This window comes from Haliaeetus albicilla, chromosome 1, assembly GCF_947461875.1.
Source record: "Haliaeetus albicilla chromosome 1, bHalAlb1.1, whole genome shotgun sequence".
In the NCBI taxonomy this organism is placed as follows: Eukaryota; Metazoa; Chordata; class Aves; order Accipitriformes; family Accipitridae; genus Haliaeetus; species Haliaeetus albicilla.
In genome coordinates, this window is record NC_091483.1 from 81,495,830 (window position 1) to 81,511,351 (window position 15,522).

At 38.1% G+C, this 15,522-nt stretch overlaps 1 long non-coding RNA gene across 1 annotated transcript; it reads left to right on the plus strand.

Annotated features, from left to right (window-relative positions):
* Positions 1-373: 373 nt before the first annotated feature.
* Positions 374-14,733, plus strand: LOC138686339 (uncharacterized). The gene is made up of 3 exons (XR_011325682.1): positions 374-753; positions 9,982-10,043; positions 14,635-14,733. It is a non-coding gene; the product is annotated as an uncharacterized lncRNA (long non-coding RNA).
* The last annotated feature ends 789 nt before the right edge of the window (positions 14,734-15,522 follow it).

Below are 15,522 nucleotides of genomic sequence, written 5' to 3' on the forward strand. Positions count from 1 at the left end.
ATAAAATATTAAGTGTCACTTGATGAGTTTCAGTTGTTGGAGGATTTGGGAGAATTATAAAAATAACTGTGAACTGGAAAATGCAAAAGTAAAGCATCTTCCCCGCATTTAGATGATCTTGATGCTAAAAAAGGCAAATGCAAGATGTGTGATAAAATACCTTGAGGGCTGCAGACATTCTGAAACAGCACATGATGTGTATATTTGATATGAAATTCTCCAAAGCAGAGCATCTAAGTCAACCTTTTCAGGCTTGTTGACATACGCAAGTTGTATGACTCCAGCTTTAACTACAGAAATTATGTTTGTCCGTATGGGCCATGTATTTAGTAGGAAGTTTTACAGCCGGCTTATTTTTGAGCCAGCGTAACAGCTGCTGCTGTTACTTGGAGTACAGTGTGTCCTCATTGTCAGGGGCTGTGTCAGCAGATGATATCGCATCCTGTGGCAAGGATCTCAGCATTTATAGGAGCAGGAACATCACTGGAGTACAACCATTCCAAAATTTTGCTAGGAACTGTGAGTCAAAGACTTTTCTCATTCGAGTAGGGGGCTTCAGTCAAGGGACACAACAGCTGTGTTTTTCTGGCTTGCACCAAACCGCTGCAAAACGCAACAGGTTTACAGGACTTTGTAGTGAAGATGAAGCCTAAAAATGGTGTTAAATATATTGATTAAAAATGGGGTTTATCTAGCAGTAGTCGCCAAGGTCATGGCAAAGGAGAAAACAACAACATGGGACCAAGAAGGAGGGTGAGTAAGAGTTAAGGTTTGGTGCATCTCTTCTGACAGTCCAATAAAACTTGGTGTGCCCCAGCCAGATACTTCTCAGCTTTTATCTCCCTCACAAACATACCATTAAACTACAAATATTATTTAATACATTCACTCCTTTGAAATTATGGGGCCAAGGTTAGGTCCCATTAATCATATTTACCTAATCGATAATATTCTCTTTGCAGTTTAATGTGATACATAAATTTTCCCTATCTGCTGGCTATATCTGCAATTAAACCCTTGAACTTAAAAGTGCTCTGATTAGGGAAATAGCTCTGTAGCGTTAAGAACACTTTACATTAAGAATTTTCAAGTGAGTATTTATACGCTAATGACTTTAATCCTAATGAAGATGTTATGTTCTGCTCCTCCAGAAGAAAAAGCCCTGGTCTCACCACTAAACTAGTTGCAAGATTTTATTTCTCCTGACATTCTAATTATATATGAGAACAAAAACAAGACAGCACTCCTGGCATCTCAGATGGAAATTCTGCTCCTTTTTTTAAAGAAAAGGATGGCAAGAAACTGTTTGCAGCCAAGCTGGAAAATCCCACATTATTATTCAGGATTTGTTTGTCTGTTTTACAAAAAGCAGGAAAGTATTAATGCAAGGCATATTACCTTGTTTCAACTATATTGTCTGATCACGTTAATATGTTAATAATACAGTTAAAACATTGAAGATAACTTTGCTTGGGTACCACTGTACTAAAACCAAACAAAAGTGTAAAGTAAAAGTAAAACAATAGAACTAATCTTCCAGATGAATAGATTTTATTTTATTTTATTTTATTTTCAGAAATATGACAAATTCCTCAGGAATAAGAGCTGCCTTATATTTTAGGGCCTGGAGTAAAATACTCATAACCCTTTTGCCTTTCAAAAAGTTCACTCTCAGTTTCTATTCACAGGCACCAGAAGTTGTGTAACACTAGTAACAACAAAGAGGAAAACTTTTCCCTCTGTGGCAATTTTCTCCTGTTAAAGAACACAGTATGACACAGAAAGTAGTAGGAGAAAGTAGCTGTTACCGTCTCAAAGTTAGCTGAACCAAAACAGAATGATGCTGTTGCTGCTGGAGGATAGTGAGTCAAATCTTAGTGTGATATCCACTGGGGTGGATTAAACTGGAATTCCTATTAAAGAGAGCATTCCTATAAAACATAAGGATTTAATCTGAGATAACAGCTGGGATAGGAAAGAACATACAATCATAGTTCTCCTGAAAAAAGAGAAAGGAAATTTGCTGGTAAGGGATATTATTTTACAGCTTAGGAAGGACTGATTGGCAGAAGGAGCTGATTCATACACACCCTTGCAAAAGTTAAGTTTTGAATATGTCTTTCTAAAAGCATCAACCTCTGCAAATACCATGCAGTGGAAAAGAGTAACAAAAATTAAGCTAAAAATCTTGCAAGTTGCAATCTTGTAACTAATTGCTCCTAAACAGCAAAAGAAGCATTGTGGAACACCTAAGTGCTTGGGCATTTATTTATTCATTTTTCTTCTATTCCACTATACATCACCTTCCAGCCTCCAATCCTGACTACCTTCTTACAAGATAAATAAGATACAAATACCATCCACTAGGTAAAATGCAAGAAAAGAATGACCAGTTGCGAAGTAAAGACTCTTAATTTCAGAATGTCCCAAGGAAAGCATCCTGTGCAAGTCTCACTTCAGGCCCAAAGTATTACAGTATTATTGAATTAACTATATAATGTCAAATTCTTTTTTTTTTTTCCTTGAGACTATTAGTGCTTTGGCAGCCTGAAATCCAGCTGTAGAGAAAATCCTACTCCTCCTTGTATCTCCAAAAGGAGTCTAGTAAGTCTGTGCTGTAAGTGTAAGATAACTATATTTAAAGAGGTGGCGAGGAGATACAGGATATTCAGTGCAGGTTGCTGTATTTCATTGTTGGAGTCAAACATATAGAATAGCAAAAAGTCGATGTGACAGATTTCAAGTCTTTGCTTCAAAGAATGAGATGAGTAAAACTAAAATGGATGCAGCTTTGATTTTGATTTTTTAAAATACAGTTTCAGGCTAGGCAAACAGAACATAACTTCTTTAATTAATTTCTCCTGAAGCACAGAGAGCAGTTTAGAGAAAATTAAGGGAAAGAAAGAACCAGCTGTCCCCTCCTCACCTTATCCTTTTTCTACCCCTAATAAAGCAAAACAGAATAGCTCAAGGCTGCTGGAAAATGCCAGAATGGGAAACTTCTGCCCAAACTAATTATAGTTCTTATTTTATGTGACCATTAATTTTTGCAAAATACTTTCTGCAACCCTGTGTACTGACTATATCAATCTCACTGTGTTAATATCTTCCTACCTACAGTGATTTAACAAACTCCCCACAAAGGACCATTATGGGACACCAGTTGTACCACAGAATATAAATGAAGAATTAGCAGGCTTCTCTTGCTCTCTCTAAAACCAGTTGATCTGTTTGGGACCTCTATTTAGGTGTTTGTACTCATTGTTAGAGATTTTAGGCATTGTGAAATTTCAGCCAGAGTTGTGATAAATGAGTTCCTGGAACTGGGGTCAATTTTCTGCTTTCCTGCGACGTTTTCTCACTGCACATCCTTTAATTTCATGGAATTGCTCCAAGATGAGGCAGATTATGGCTGAGATCCTTTGTAAAACTGAACATTTTGGCCTGGAGAACATGATAGACCACGTTGTAGGTAAGAAGAGTAACCTCAGGTAAGACTGAAAAATAAAAAAGGCAAGGGAAGTTTTTAACCATAAGTAAATTCTTTTTTATTTAATGAAAGAAGCATCTCTTTAAAAATACAGAACAACAACAACAAAATAATTCCCTGTCTCTGCATGCATCTGCTTTAGGTCCCTCAAAGCTGGTGGCTTTCTTGACCCATGAGGTCCACAGGCTGCAGCGTACCTGGAGGATTGTTTCTGGTCTGAAGACCAAGCTGACATTGAGAAGCAGCTAAACCCGCAGGTCCCCAGGCTCAAACTCCTGGAAAGCCAAGCAGATTATGTCTGGTCTTAAGGGAAAAGCAGAGAGGAAAGAAGAGGTCACTTGTGCTAGGACACTGAACTGATGTGCAGAAAACTTGGGTTTCCCTCTATGGTTTACACTGAGTGGCTTGTGAACACCTTTTAATTTGGGTGCCCAAAGAATTACCATGTAAAAAACCTTGAGATGTCCCATAAAATGAGTTGCACATAACAAGAGGCAAAGAAAGTCTTGCAAACTGCACCTGAAGAGGTAGCACAAAAGATTATAATTAGTCCTTTATACCATTTCTCTGTTGAAGCAAAATAATATGCTGAGAACTTTTTTCTGGTCACCTCTATCAGTCCTTTTGTGTGACAGCTTCCTAGTAATAAATGGAGACAAATTCCAGTAAACAGTCTGGGGATAGACTGTTTTCCATACCAACATCCACACAAAGACTTGGTCATTTTACCTGAAACCTCACCACATGACTGTAAGGCAGTGCTTGATAAAAAACTCCTTGGTGAAGACCTCAGATTAATATCTCCTCCAACGATCCTGTCACTGTCTTTGTAATTCCTCTTTTGAAACAATTCCCTTTCCTTTATGTACAAATCTGTATTTTATGCTCAGTTTTTACTTCATTGCATACAGCACTATGGATAAGAGAGGGAAGGAGTGAGAGAACATGTGCCGAGACATGAAGCAGTTATAAAACAATAGTTCAGGCAGCCTTGGAATGGAAATAGAAAATACATATTAAATCAATCAGAAGTGACTTTGGTCAACAAGAATGAAGAATAAGTTACTGGGACTGCATCTGGGATGCCTGTCAATCTCTGGTTTGGTGTAATGCTTTTTCATGGCACTTATTCTAACACACTGCTGCAGTACGGTCAGAAGCGGCACGAAGAGTTTGCGTGAATTGCAGCAGCCTTCGTGCTTGTGGTGTGAGCCACACTGATCAACACCGCCTAAATATTTGGCCCAGTGATTGTGTTTTCTGAGGACAAGTAATAAGATTTCAAAGCACTCGGTGGAAATTAACTTTAAAGGGTGTTATTTTGGTCCCTTACAATGCAAAACTATGCAGGTTGCTTTTTTTCCCTCTCTCTCTCTTTTAGCACAACAACAATCCTTGCCTTTGGGGACCCATTTTAATTAACAACATTCTCTGGTTGCACATCAAAGAGCTGGGTAAAGAAAATGAGTCAAAACCTGAGCTTTTGGACCCTAGGAATTTCTCCATTCTATTAAAATTGCAGGAAATGGAAGTTTTGGTTTTTTTTTTCTTTTTGTCCATAAAATATTCCAGAAGAATTCAGCTGAATCCAGTTTCTTATTTCAGACAGATCATTAACAACTATTTAAAAAATGCATAAGAAAATGAGAAAGTACAGACAACTTTTTCCTGCCCATCTCCTGCCATTTTCCATCAATCCACAACTTGGGAATATCCAGGAATATCTGCTTTTCTACCGGTGCAGAGAGCAAGAGTTGGAGGGCAAAAGGACCCAGTTCAGTATTTCTCTGTAGCACATGAGCCGAGATCTGGCTGCCACAACCCGCTCTGGAAATTTCATATTAATTGCAGTAATTTAATTTCCATTTCTGCAAATCTGAGGTTTTTATTTTTGCGAACAAGATGATTTATTGTTCTTCAGAAAACAGTTATTTTCTGATTCTTCCTTCTCCCTTTCCCAGGTTTAGACCCTGTAGGTATCCACCACAGCTACCTGCTTCTCCAGAAAGTTCTCTTTGAGGAATCCAGCATGTTGTGAAGGTCACAGAGGTGCCCACTACTCTTCCTCTGACAACCTGAGACCTGTTGGCCATGGCCAACAATTTCCTTCTGTGCATTCACTAGTGGAGGGATTGTAATTTTCAGAAACCCAGCTGGAGATATTTGACCAAATTTCAAAACCAGATTTACTTTTCAATGTTATCTTTACAGCCCCCTTCAAGAAACTTAATATCTTGAAAGATTTTCTATATATTCTCTGATAGATGACTTCTTATGCTGCCACTGATTTTTAACATGCTACCTCTTCAAAAGCTGGAGTTTGATGTTAATAACAAGTCTTGATTCATTCCTGAGCAGAAGGAATTTTACAAGATTAAGAACAAGAGAATAAGGAAAATTTCTTCTGGCTCCAAATTCTATGAATATCTGTATTTTCCATGCTCATTTTTTTATAACTTACCAACATTATTACAAGCTTGTCAATGGAAACAGATCACTGCAGTTTATAAATAGCTTAAAGCATGCAGCAAACATGGCACTGTTACCAAGGCACAAAGAGAAGTCATATTCATCAAAGTAATACTTTCAGGATATTTTTAAGTGGTCACACTTTTAATTTGCACCCTACAGGCATGAATTCTGTGAAACTATGAGGAATTAGAGTCTTGCTTTCTTTTTCATACTGCGTAAGCAACTGAAGTTCCTTCAGCTAAAACTGAGTAATAAAGTCATTGCTTTACCAAGTCTTTTTCATGTTATTCCAAGAAGCTAAGAGCTCTTTACATCATAGGACTTGTCCAGAAATCACACAGTTAACCACCTTTTCTTGCACAGCACAAATATTTTGATTTGTGTCATTCACAGCCTGAAAGGCCAGGACATCACCTCTTTACGGACAATCAATACATCAAACCCTCTTATGAATCAATTACTTGCTCACGTGAGTTTAGAGTCTCCAGAGAAATGTTTGTGCAATCGTGCTCCCAGTGTGCTGCAAAATCCAATGGATAATCTTTTAGAAAAGCTCACAGATATCATAGAATCATAGAACCATAGAATGGTTTGGGTTGGAAGGGACCTTAAAGATCACCTAGTCCCAACCCTCCTGCCATGGGCAGGGACACCTTCCACTAGACCAGGTTGCTCCAAGCCCCATCCAACCTGGCCTTGAACACTGCCAGGGATGGGGCAGCCACAACTTCTCTGGGCAACCTGGTCCAGTGTCTCACCACCCTCACAGTGAAGAACTTCTTCCTCACATCTAATCTAGATCTACCCTCTTTCAGTTTAAAGCCATTACTCCTTTTCCTATCAAATTGCTGCATCTCAAAGTGAAGATGTTCTTTCCTCCAAAGAATGAGTCTTTTTAATTCTGTTTCAGAGCAGACAAACACAATCTCTTTTTTTGTTAGGATATGGCTACAGTTAAAGGTAGTCAACCTCCTCAAGAGGCATAAGGTGTGATAACCTCTTTTCTGTTGACCATGTGCCTTTTCAAGAATTTGGGGATGATTTGTCCATATTCTGAGAACCAGACATCCTGGACATTTTATTGCTTTCTGTTGTCTCTACACAAGACATCTGGTCTGAAACATTCACCTGAACAATTAATTTGCCAAATCTTATCTACCTGTATGTGTACAGATAGATATAGGTGCATGTGTTTTATACACAAACACACACTCACACTTCCAAAAATTCCAAAAGTAGCTGCAGTTGGGGTGGAGATTGCAAATCTGGGGTGGAGAATCCAAATTGCTTTGGATTTGAAGTTCTCAGTGGCCAGGATTGAATCACAAACCTACCAAAGCAGAAGATGTTCTACTTCTTTGTTCAAAAGAACAGGGCCATTTATTGCGCTAATTGCTTGATACAATTTGTGCTGCCAGGTAGATTACAAACGTCCAACCAATCAGTCATGTGTTCTCTTATTACCTGAATAGAGTCCCCCAAAACCCGAACAAGACATCCAACAGTTAATCTGCGCATCAGGAGAGTGCATGATTGAGAAGGTTTCTAACGAGGACAAAGTATTATTTGAAGCTCAAAATCCATTTTTTTTTAGCTCAGTTTCCTTTCAAACCTTTCTGAGAATGACAGTTATATTCTTTTACCATCAGCAGTGTTTTCACAGCTCCCATCATAACAGCTAGGAAAGACAGTGACATCCAAACCACCCTATCTATCCCAGCTTCACCTCTGAATTGTTTGCAGAGTTTTTGCCAAATTAATTGATGCTCTTTCTGTATTCTGCATGAAACTATATGGTTTTATCCCAAATATAAAAAAAGATTTCTGTCATGGATGTTTCCAGGTCCCTACTTTGTTTTCAAGGAACAAATGAGCTCTGTCTTTTCCCTCCACCCATGTTTGTGAGCATAGGGTAAACCTGAATTTCATTCCAAGTTTTTTATGAAGTTTGTTTCCCAGTATGTCCCCACCTTTTACTCTCACTGGATGGTAATCTGTCCTCCACCAAAGTGCAGATAAGACCACTGGCCTGTGTCAAGAACAAGCCAATTGTTGACCTTTGCAGCCTGGCCATCTTCAGTAACACTAACATTTGCTACACATTATTCTCCACAAAGCCAGATCAGATTAGAAAGGTGAGTACTGCAATCTCAGTTTAGTTTGATCAGGTAAATTGCTTCTTTTTTTTTTTTTTTTTTTTTTTAATCCAATGGAACAGGATCCTGGTGTTTAGGCATTTTAAGCTACTAATAATTTGAAAGTCATTGGGAATATATGCAATTTCTTGAAAATATTAACAAGGATGAGACAATTTCTGGCTTGTCACTATGATGTCCCACAGTGACACATTGCCTAAGAGAAAAGGATGGTTACTTACAGGGAAACCATTAGTCTCCTTCCAAGTAGTGTAGAAGCTTGAATCCATATTTCACTCCCTTTCCCTGTTTTTCAGTCCTTTACTACTCCAGGCTTCAGTTTATAAAAGAATGGAGAATAAATCACAGCTGGTCCAATCTTTATGGCTCTAGGATTATATGTATATATATGAGTACTATATATTTTCCCTTATACAGAGTGCTAGGTAAACCAGTCTATTTCTATGCCATGATCAAATGGTCACCAGTCATGGGCTCCATATCAGTTTAGTATCTCAAATAGATGTATGTACTGTAGAGTTAGTTATTCCCTTCTTTTCCAATCAGAAGTCAGAATTTCCCATTTTCCTTAACATTTGGTTTAAGTTGAATGCAATTTGAAAAAACAACAGAAATCCTATGCAGTGCAGTGAAAATAAATTGTAATACACGATAACATTGTTTGTGTGTTGATATTTTTGTAACTTTCTCATTTGTAATCCATAGACGACCAAATTTGTTCTCAACTAATCCATTGTATAAGCTTAATGCCTTGCATGAGTGAAACAGGATGTGAGTCAATGCGGAACGTGATTCCTGAGTGCTGTTCATTATAATTATCATGCCCCTAGCAGCTTTGCCAATTCTCACAGAAATATTTGATGTTCCATTTTAGAACCCCAGCAACTTCTAGCTATTTATTGACTCAGATTCGGGGAGTGGGGGGAAGGGAAAGAAAAAGAAAGGAACATTTTCAAGCTCAGGTGTTGGTATAAAGAGCTTGAGTGCTTCCTGAAAATCCCTCTGCTTTCTAAAGGTTGAAAAGGATCTTTGAGGATTCATGTCCTGGTGATGACAAGAAAGTCATTCATTAAGAATGTATGCAGCTTTCTGAAAATGTAACAAAAAGCCAAGTAGAATCTGTAGAATTTAGTATTTTCTGGGGCTAGACTTTTGCAATTAATATGGTAGTGTTAGTCCAGCTCCAGTTGTTGTGTCATTTTCTAATGTCAAATAATATTTATTTCAGGAACAGGTTGCCCCTCCTCTATATATTACTCATTTTTCACTGATTCCACCATTCCCAATTCTAAATCTAAAATCCTGTATGCTTCATCTTTTTTCTTTATATGGGTAAGCGGTTTAGTTTTGTTTTTCACAGTATGGAAAAAAAAAAAACCAACAAACCCTCTTTTAAAGAATTGTAGCCTCATTCAATCAAAATGTATGTGGCAACCAGCCTATGTCTGAACACTCCCATTGATTGCTATAATTTTCCTTAAAGGAAAGTGTCCTTGGTTGCAACAAAGTATCTATTTATTTGTTTTAATGAACAGGTCAGGAGTGCTGAAAAGCGTGTTCAGAAAAAGCACAAGATTTTCTCATTAATCAGGAAGCTCTGAGGTTAAGTATAATGCAATATGCTTTCAGAGTTTGTCCAATAGTTCAGTTTTCACCTCAGCCTTCTGCTGTTGGAAGTCAAGCGAAACTTCTATCAGAAAAAAAACAAACTGATGGTTAAATAAGTATGAAATAGTACTATTATAACTCATGTCCTTGCTCGGTCTTACACCTACCTACCGTATACTGCAGCCTTATTCTTCTTTTAAGTACGAAGACTTATTCTCACCTTATGATTTTAAATAACATCTCTCTCCCTTGCAGAACAGCACAACATCCTTGGGATACAACCATATTTTCTGTGGGTTTTTCCCATCTACTAGAAGGTAAGACAAGATAAATGCAAATGAGAAATAAGATATATGTTTAACTTCAAGGATGACAGCTAAGAACAGCAGTGAATTCCCCATATGACGAGTGGATGCCTTTCGGGAAGGTAAACTTCAGCCAGAAGCAATGCACGAAAGAATGAGTGAGATTATCCGGGTAATGCTACACCAAAGGTCAAGCAGGATGATTAATTTGTTCCTTTCTGCTTCCCCTCTGACTTGCATCTATGAATTCTGCAAGACTTACGCAATGGTACTAATCACCATCTACATAATCTTTCTCATGTGTTCACCGCTCTGAAAATTTTTACAGCAGCAGATGGCTTTGTTTCACTGCTTGTCTGCAGAGTTCACATGCAAATGTGTCACTTCTCATATTGTCTGCGTCATCTAAGGTCATTGGAGTTACATAAATAACCGGTTTGTTGTATATTCTACTAATCATTCATCGTCTTGTGGAAAGCTGTAGGATCTTTGCCTGATGGCTCCTAAGTCCTGTTGAAATGAAGCTTTGGGATAGGAACAGAGTTAGCATAAACTATGAGAGGGACTTGCTGAGAACTTATCTGAAATTTCCAGGGATGGCACAAAAGAAAGCAGTCTAGACCTTCGCTTTGATTACACCAGCTGTATGCTTTATCAAGGGCATTGTTTGACCTTTCCTTTTGGCAGCACTATAAAGTGGTCCTCAAAAAGCTGCATCCGAAAAGATACAACATTTTATTCCATGTGCATAGGAGTGGAGTGCACTTGTCTGAGGGCTGGTACAATTAATTAAGCTAAAGGAAATTTGTTTTAGATGTTTGGTTCATTGGTTTTCACAGCTGAAATGAAGGATAAAATCAGCTTCTTTATGCATTTGTTATAAAAAAAAATTCCTTCTTCTTCTTTGTATTAAATTAAACTTCCACTCCAGCTGAATTAAGTGGGTTGCCTTCATGTGCTCCTTTACCCCTACACTTTCATGCTTGTATACCAGGGAAAGCTGTCTCCCGATGGAAAAAAACTGAGGTAAATATCACAGTTATTTCCCAATAACAATTCTCTTTTTCCTATGTGACTGTTTTTGGTTTTTTTTCAGAGGCCATATGCTCACCGAAAAATAAACCTGAGGCATTAAATATATATTTGTCTGTAAGGGCATATGAGATCTGATTTTCTACTAAAATCAAAACTTGGCTGGGAGACATTCAAGCAAAACTGAAAGGCTTACCAAAAGTGCAGAAAACAAGCAGAAAGAAGACATTCTTCTTTCTGAGTTCAGAAATTGTTTGGCTAGAACTAGAGTTAGAAAATGCACAAGATAATCTCCCAGGATCTCTTTCTGGTGGCCTTCAAAGTTTCCGTGGTTTTATTGAAGAAGTGCTGTGATATGGCCTGACGAAGCAGAGCTGATGAAGATGACTTGAGCATTTGATTAAGCTGGCATCCACAGAATATGAAATATTGGTGGTCAGAGTAAGATCTTTATGTAGATGCACTTGTTGTCTATATCCAATATATTTATCATGAAGAAATGACATTTTACCTTCAACCATGATGCTCATGGAGTTACGTTTAAGATCTGGATTGTCCTCCTCATGCTATATTATATATTACTAACCTGTTGGACACCAAGGCACAGATTAATTGCGTCTAATTTTAGGCAAATATGCCTAAATATATAGCCAAATATAGGCAAATTGGGGTCTAGGTGCTCTGGGTTGCTCCCATGTGGGCTGAATTGCCCTGTATGTGTACAGCAACTATAAAGGAAGCCTGTGATAACTGGGCTTTAATGGAATTCTATCTGTTAACTGCCTAATATTAAACAAACCTTCTACCTTAGGTTTTGAGATGGTGGGGGTGTGTTTGTTTCTATTTGTTTTTTCTCAAACTGCTTATGCTGCTTTCAGAGTCGTTTTTCTGTGTGCAGTAGGCCCTCTGCTATTTCCATCCTCTGGATAAATGTTGACGGCTTTTTGATAACTTGTCTGAGATTAATACCTAATTCTAACCAAGGTATGTAAAAGCTTGGAGTCAAAAGACGAACACAGAGAAAGTTCTGAGAATTTCTCTCAGCGCCTTGGAAAAGTCTTTGTTTTCAGTTCGCTAAGCTAATTGCAGTTTTTAGCAATCTGTGAACTAAGTTTATGAGAAAAAGAATCTTAAAAATTAGAAAATAAATTTTGTGTTAATTTGTGTCATTACAAACCCAATACCTTTGTGCTTCAAATTTAAAGTCCATGTCTGCAAAAAAAGTGTTGCTTAAATTACCTAGTAATAGTATTTACCTATTCAAATCAAGATACTTTACTCTTCCACCTCCAAAAGGTATGAAAATATTGGTGACATTATCTAACAAAATACGCAGTTTTGAGCTTTGCTTATGGGCAAGAGATGCAAGTTTTGTTAGGGTGTTAACTGTTTCTTTGCTGTTAAGTTTTGGGGGTTTGCAGCTGATGGAATTAGGTACTTTGCTGTCCCCAAGCAACCTCCAAGGGCTAGTGCAGAAGGTCTTTGGCATGGATGTAAGATCAGAGTATTTTTTTTTATCTGGACTCTTCAACCCGCTATCCAAGCTAGCAGTTGTCCTCAAACAGGGTTGTACAACCCAGGCTGCTAGCTCCTACAGTGCTTCAACAAGCAATTTTGTTAGCATTGAATAATTCACGTAGTGCAATTTAAAAACATAAGCCAAGAAATACTTTGCATTTCTACAGTGCAGTCTATCTAAAGCGCTCGCAGGTTTTTAATCAAATAACATCCACTAATTTTAGACGCTGTATTTAGTGGACTAGACATGCTGCCAATCTGATTTAACATCAGCAAACTCTATTCAAAATCAAACTTAAAAAGCAGCAGGTTGGTCATCCAGACAGATCCTTCTGCCTAGCAGACGAAGACATATCAAGATTTAATGGCTAGAAATTAAATTTAGGAAAATTCAGACCTATAAATAAGTCTGAATATTTCTTACAGCTATTTCAGTTAACCACGGGAACACCTTAGTAAGGACTGTGTGAAATCCACTGTCACTTGAAGTCTTTAACTGAAGCTTGTGGCTCCACGTAAATCACATGATGTGGGCTTATTGAAGGGAGACATAGGATAAAGTACTGTAGTTTGTGTCATTTAAATATCAGATGGGATGATCTAATTTTATAATCTGAGAAACATGCCATGAAAAAATTAAAATAAAATTGAATTATTTGGTCTAATAAATCAATACTGAACACTTGCCAAAATGACATATCTCTTCCTCTTTAGTCTGAGAGAAAAACAAAACCCAGACTCTGTAAAACATACATTCAGGGCAGCTTAGAGCATAAAATTGAACACATATCTTTGTGTCTTTAATGCCTGTGCTTTTCCACAAAACCCTAATTGCTCACTGTGTCAGAAATCTGTTAAAATTAACTGGAATTGCCATTTATCTCATCTAATACCAGTACCCACAAGGCCAACGCCCTGCTCTGAAACTCAAAAAACCCCAAAGTGATTCTGAGCCTGCTAAAATTTCTCCTAATTAGTTCTAAAATAGCAGAGCATATTGCAAGGACAGGACTATGCACTCATCTCAAATCACTGCAAATACCTATGACATAGCAGCTCCTGAAACCAAGAGTACCAATTAATTTCTACTGTCATTTATTAACTTCCTCTGTCATCAGTCATCATGATTTGAAGGTTTGTGGCCCTGTAAACCTCTGCTCACCTTTGCTGGTCATGCTTTCACGAGTTCAATCAGAAAGTAACTACGGCAATCCCTTTTATTCTGTTTTTCAGCCTACCCTGTCACAATTCAAAGATCTTCCTACTATATAATTTTCCTGACTGCAGATAGACCACAGAACATTAGCTTCATTTTATGACCATTAAAAAAAAAAAAATTATCAGTGATCCTATTAATTGGTACTGTTTAATTCAAGTAGGTCTTCCCCTGGTTGCCATCGGAGGACTATACTCCATTGTCATTGTCCCTTAGTACAGCTGGGTGGGACTATTCCGTCTGGGCTTTATGAATGGAAAATAACCACATAAGGTCATCAAACTGTTATAAACATTATTTTGCAAATGTTAACATTTATTTTTGTATCAAATACTATATGTTAGATTTCCTGAAAGAAGGTAAATGGGGGATAGGAGCAGGAAGAAAATGAGGAGTAATACGTAGTTGATCTCATCTCAGAAAGTGATTCATTATCAAATACAGTGAAGAGCACTTCATTTCATGCCAAGTAGCTGCAAACAAGGGCACTATGCAAAGAGCTCTTCTAAATTAATAAATGTATATTAATAAAAACCATTTTTAATAGATCCTTTGAAATGTCATTTACCATAGATAGCACTTGAAAAGGTTGAGACGAAAAGAGGCTTTAGTAGAAATCCACTCCAAAAGACACTGTTTGAACAGAAGAATATTTGTGAGCCTTGCCTTGTGTCTCTAATATGCCTCATAACATACACTCAGTAACCGTTGCGGAAAAAAACCAGTCACGCACACTTTGAATGTGTGCTTTCTTATTTCTCATACACTTCTTCCAGTTTTGTTTCACTAAATGTAGACCTTTTGCACTGCTAGAATAAAATCCCACCTTTCCTGTAGGTTGTGTTTACAGCGTGCTCAAGTGACAGACTGTGAGCACGTTGCTTTTGAAGAAGCAGCAGATCTAGACAAAATGATGTTACAAGACATATCTTTCACTCTTTCTGCCAATCAAGACAAAGTGAGTATCATGGAGGCTTGAGGATATTTTCCTGGGGAATTTCAAGAGCTGGCTCGAGGAGTGAAAACCTTCCAGGTAGATCTTAGTTAATGTGCCACCAGCATGGGTGAAGAGGCAGCCCAGCAACGCGCAGCCGCAGGAGAAACACGTATTGCCAAAGTAACTGCCTACAGCACAGGCTTTAGCTCAGATGGCCGGAATTTCAGCTCTGAAAGACACATCTGGGAGAGCAAGTTGGAGATGTTTCCTACCTCACATAGCAAAAAGGAAGCATTTGGCTGTTCTCATATTAGATACCCCCAGCCTGGGCCATGTAACCCTCAGCCCTGTGTGTGTCATGGGCACATCGCGTCCTCTCCAGTTGGAGCCACTCTGCATCATTCCTCTCTCCCTGAGACATCGTCTCTTCTGCCCAAGTAACACCAGAAAGTAGCTTTACCCTGAAGTAAGTGGAGCTTTACACCACTCCAGACCTTGATATATCAATCAAGACAATATGTGCTGTGATGGTATCTCACCCAGGTACTAGAACCGTAGAAGCCTTCACATAGACAATATTCAAGGCCTCCAGCCTTTGATGTGTCCCAAAGGACTTGCTTTCTTCTAGTAAATTGCTTTGACTATCACAGGAAGGAAGGTGAAATAAAAATTAAACTGAAAAGAAGTGACTGCTCATTCATTGCTACCTGACTTGTAGAATTAATACTCTGTGAGGCTTGTTTGATCAGTGTTAACATATTATGGAAAAAGACTATTTTAATGAAATG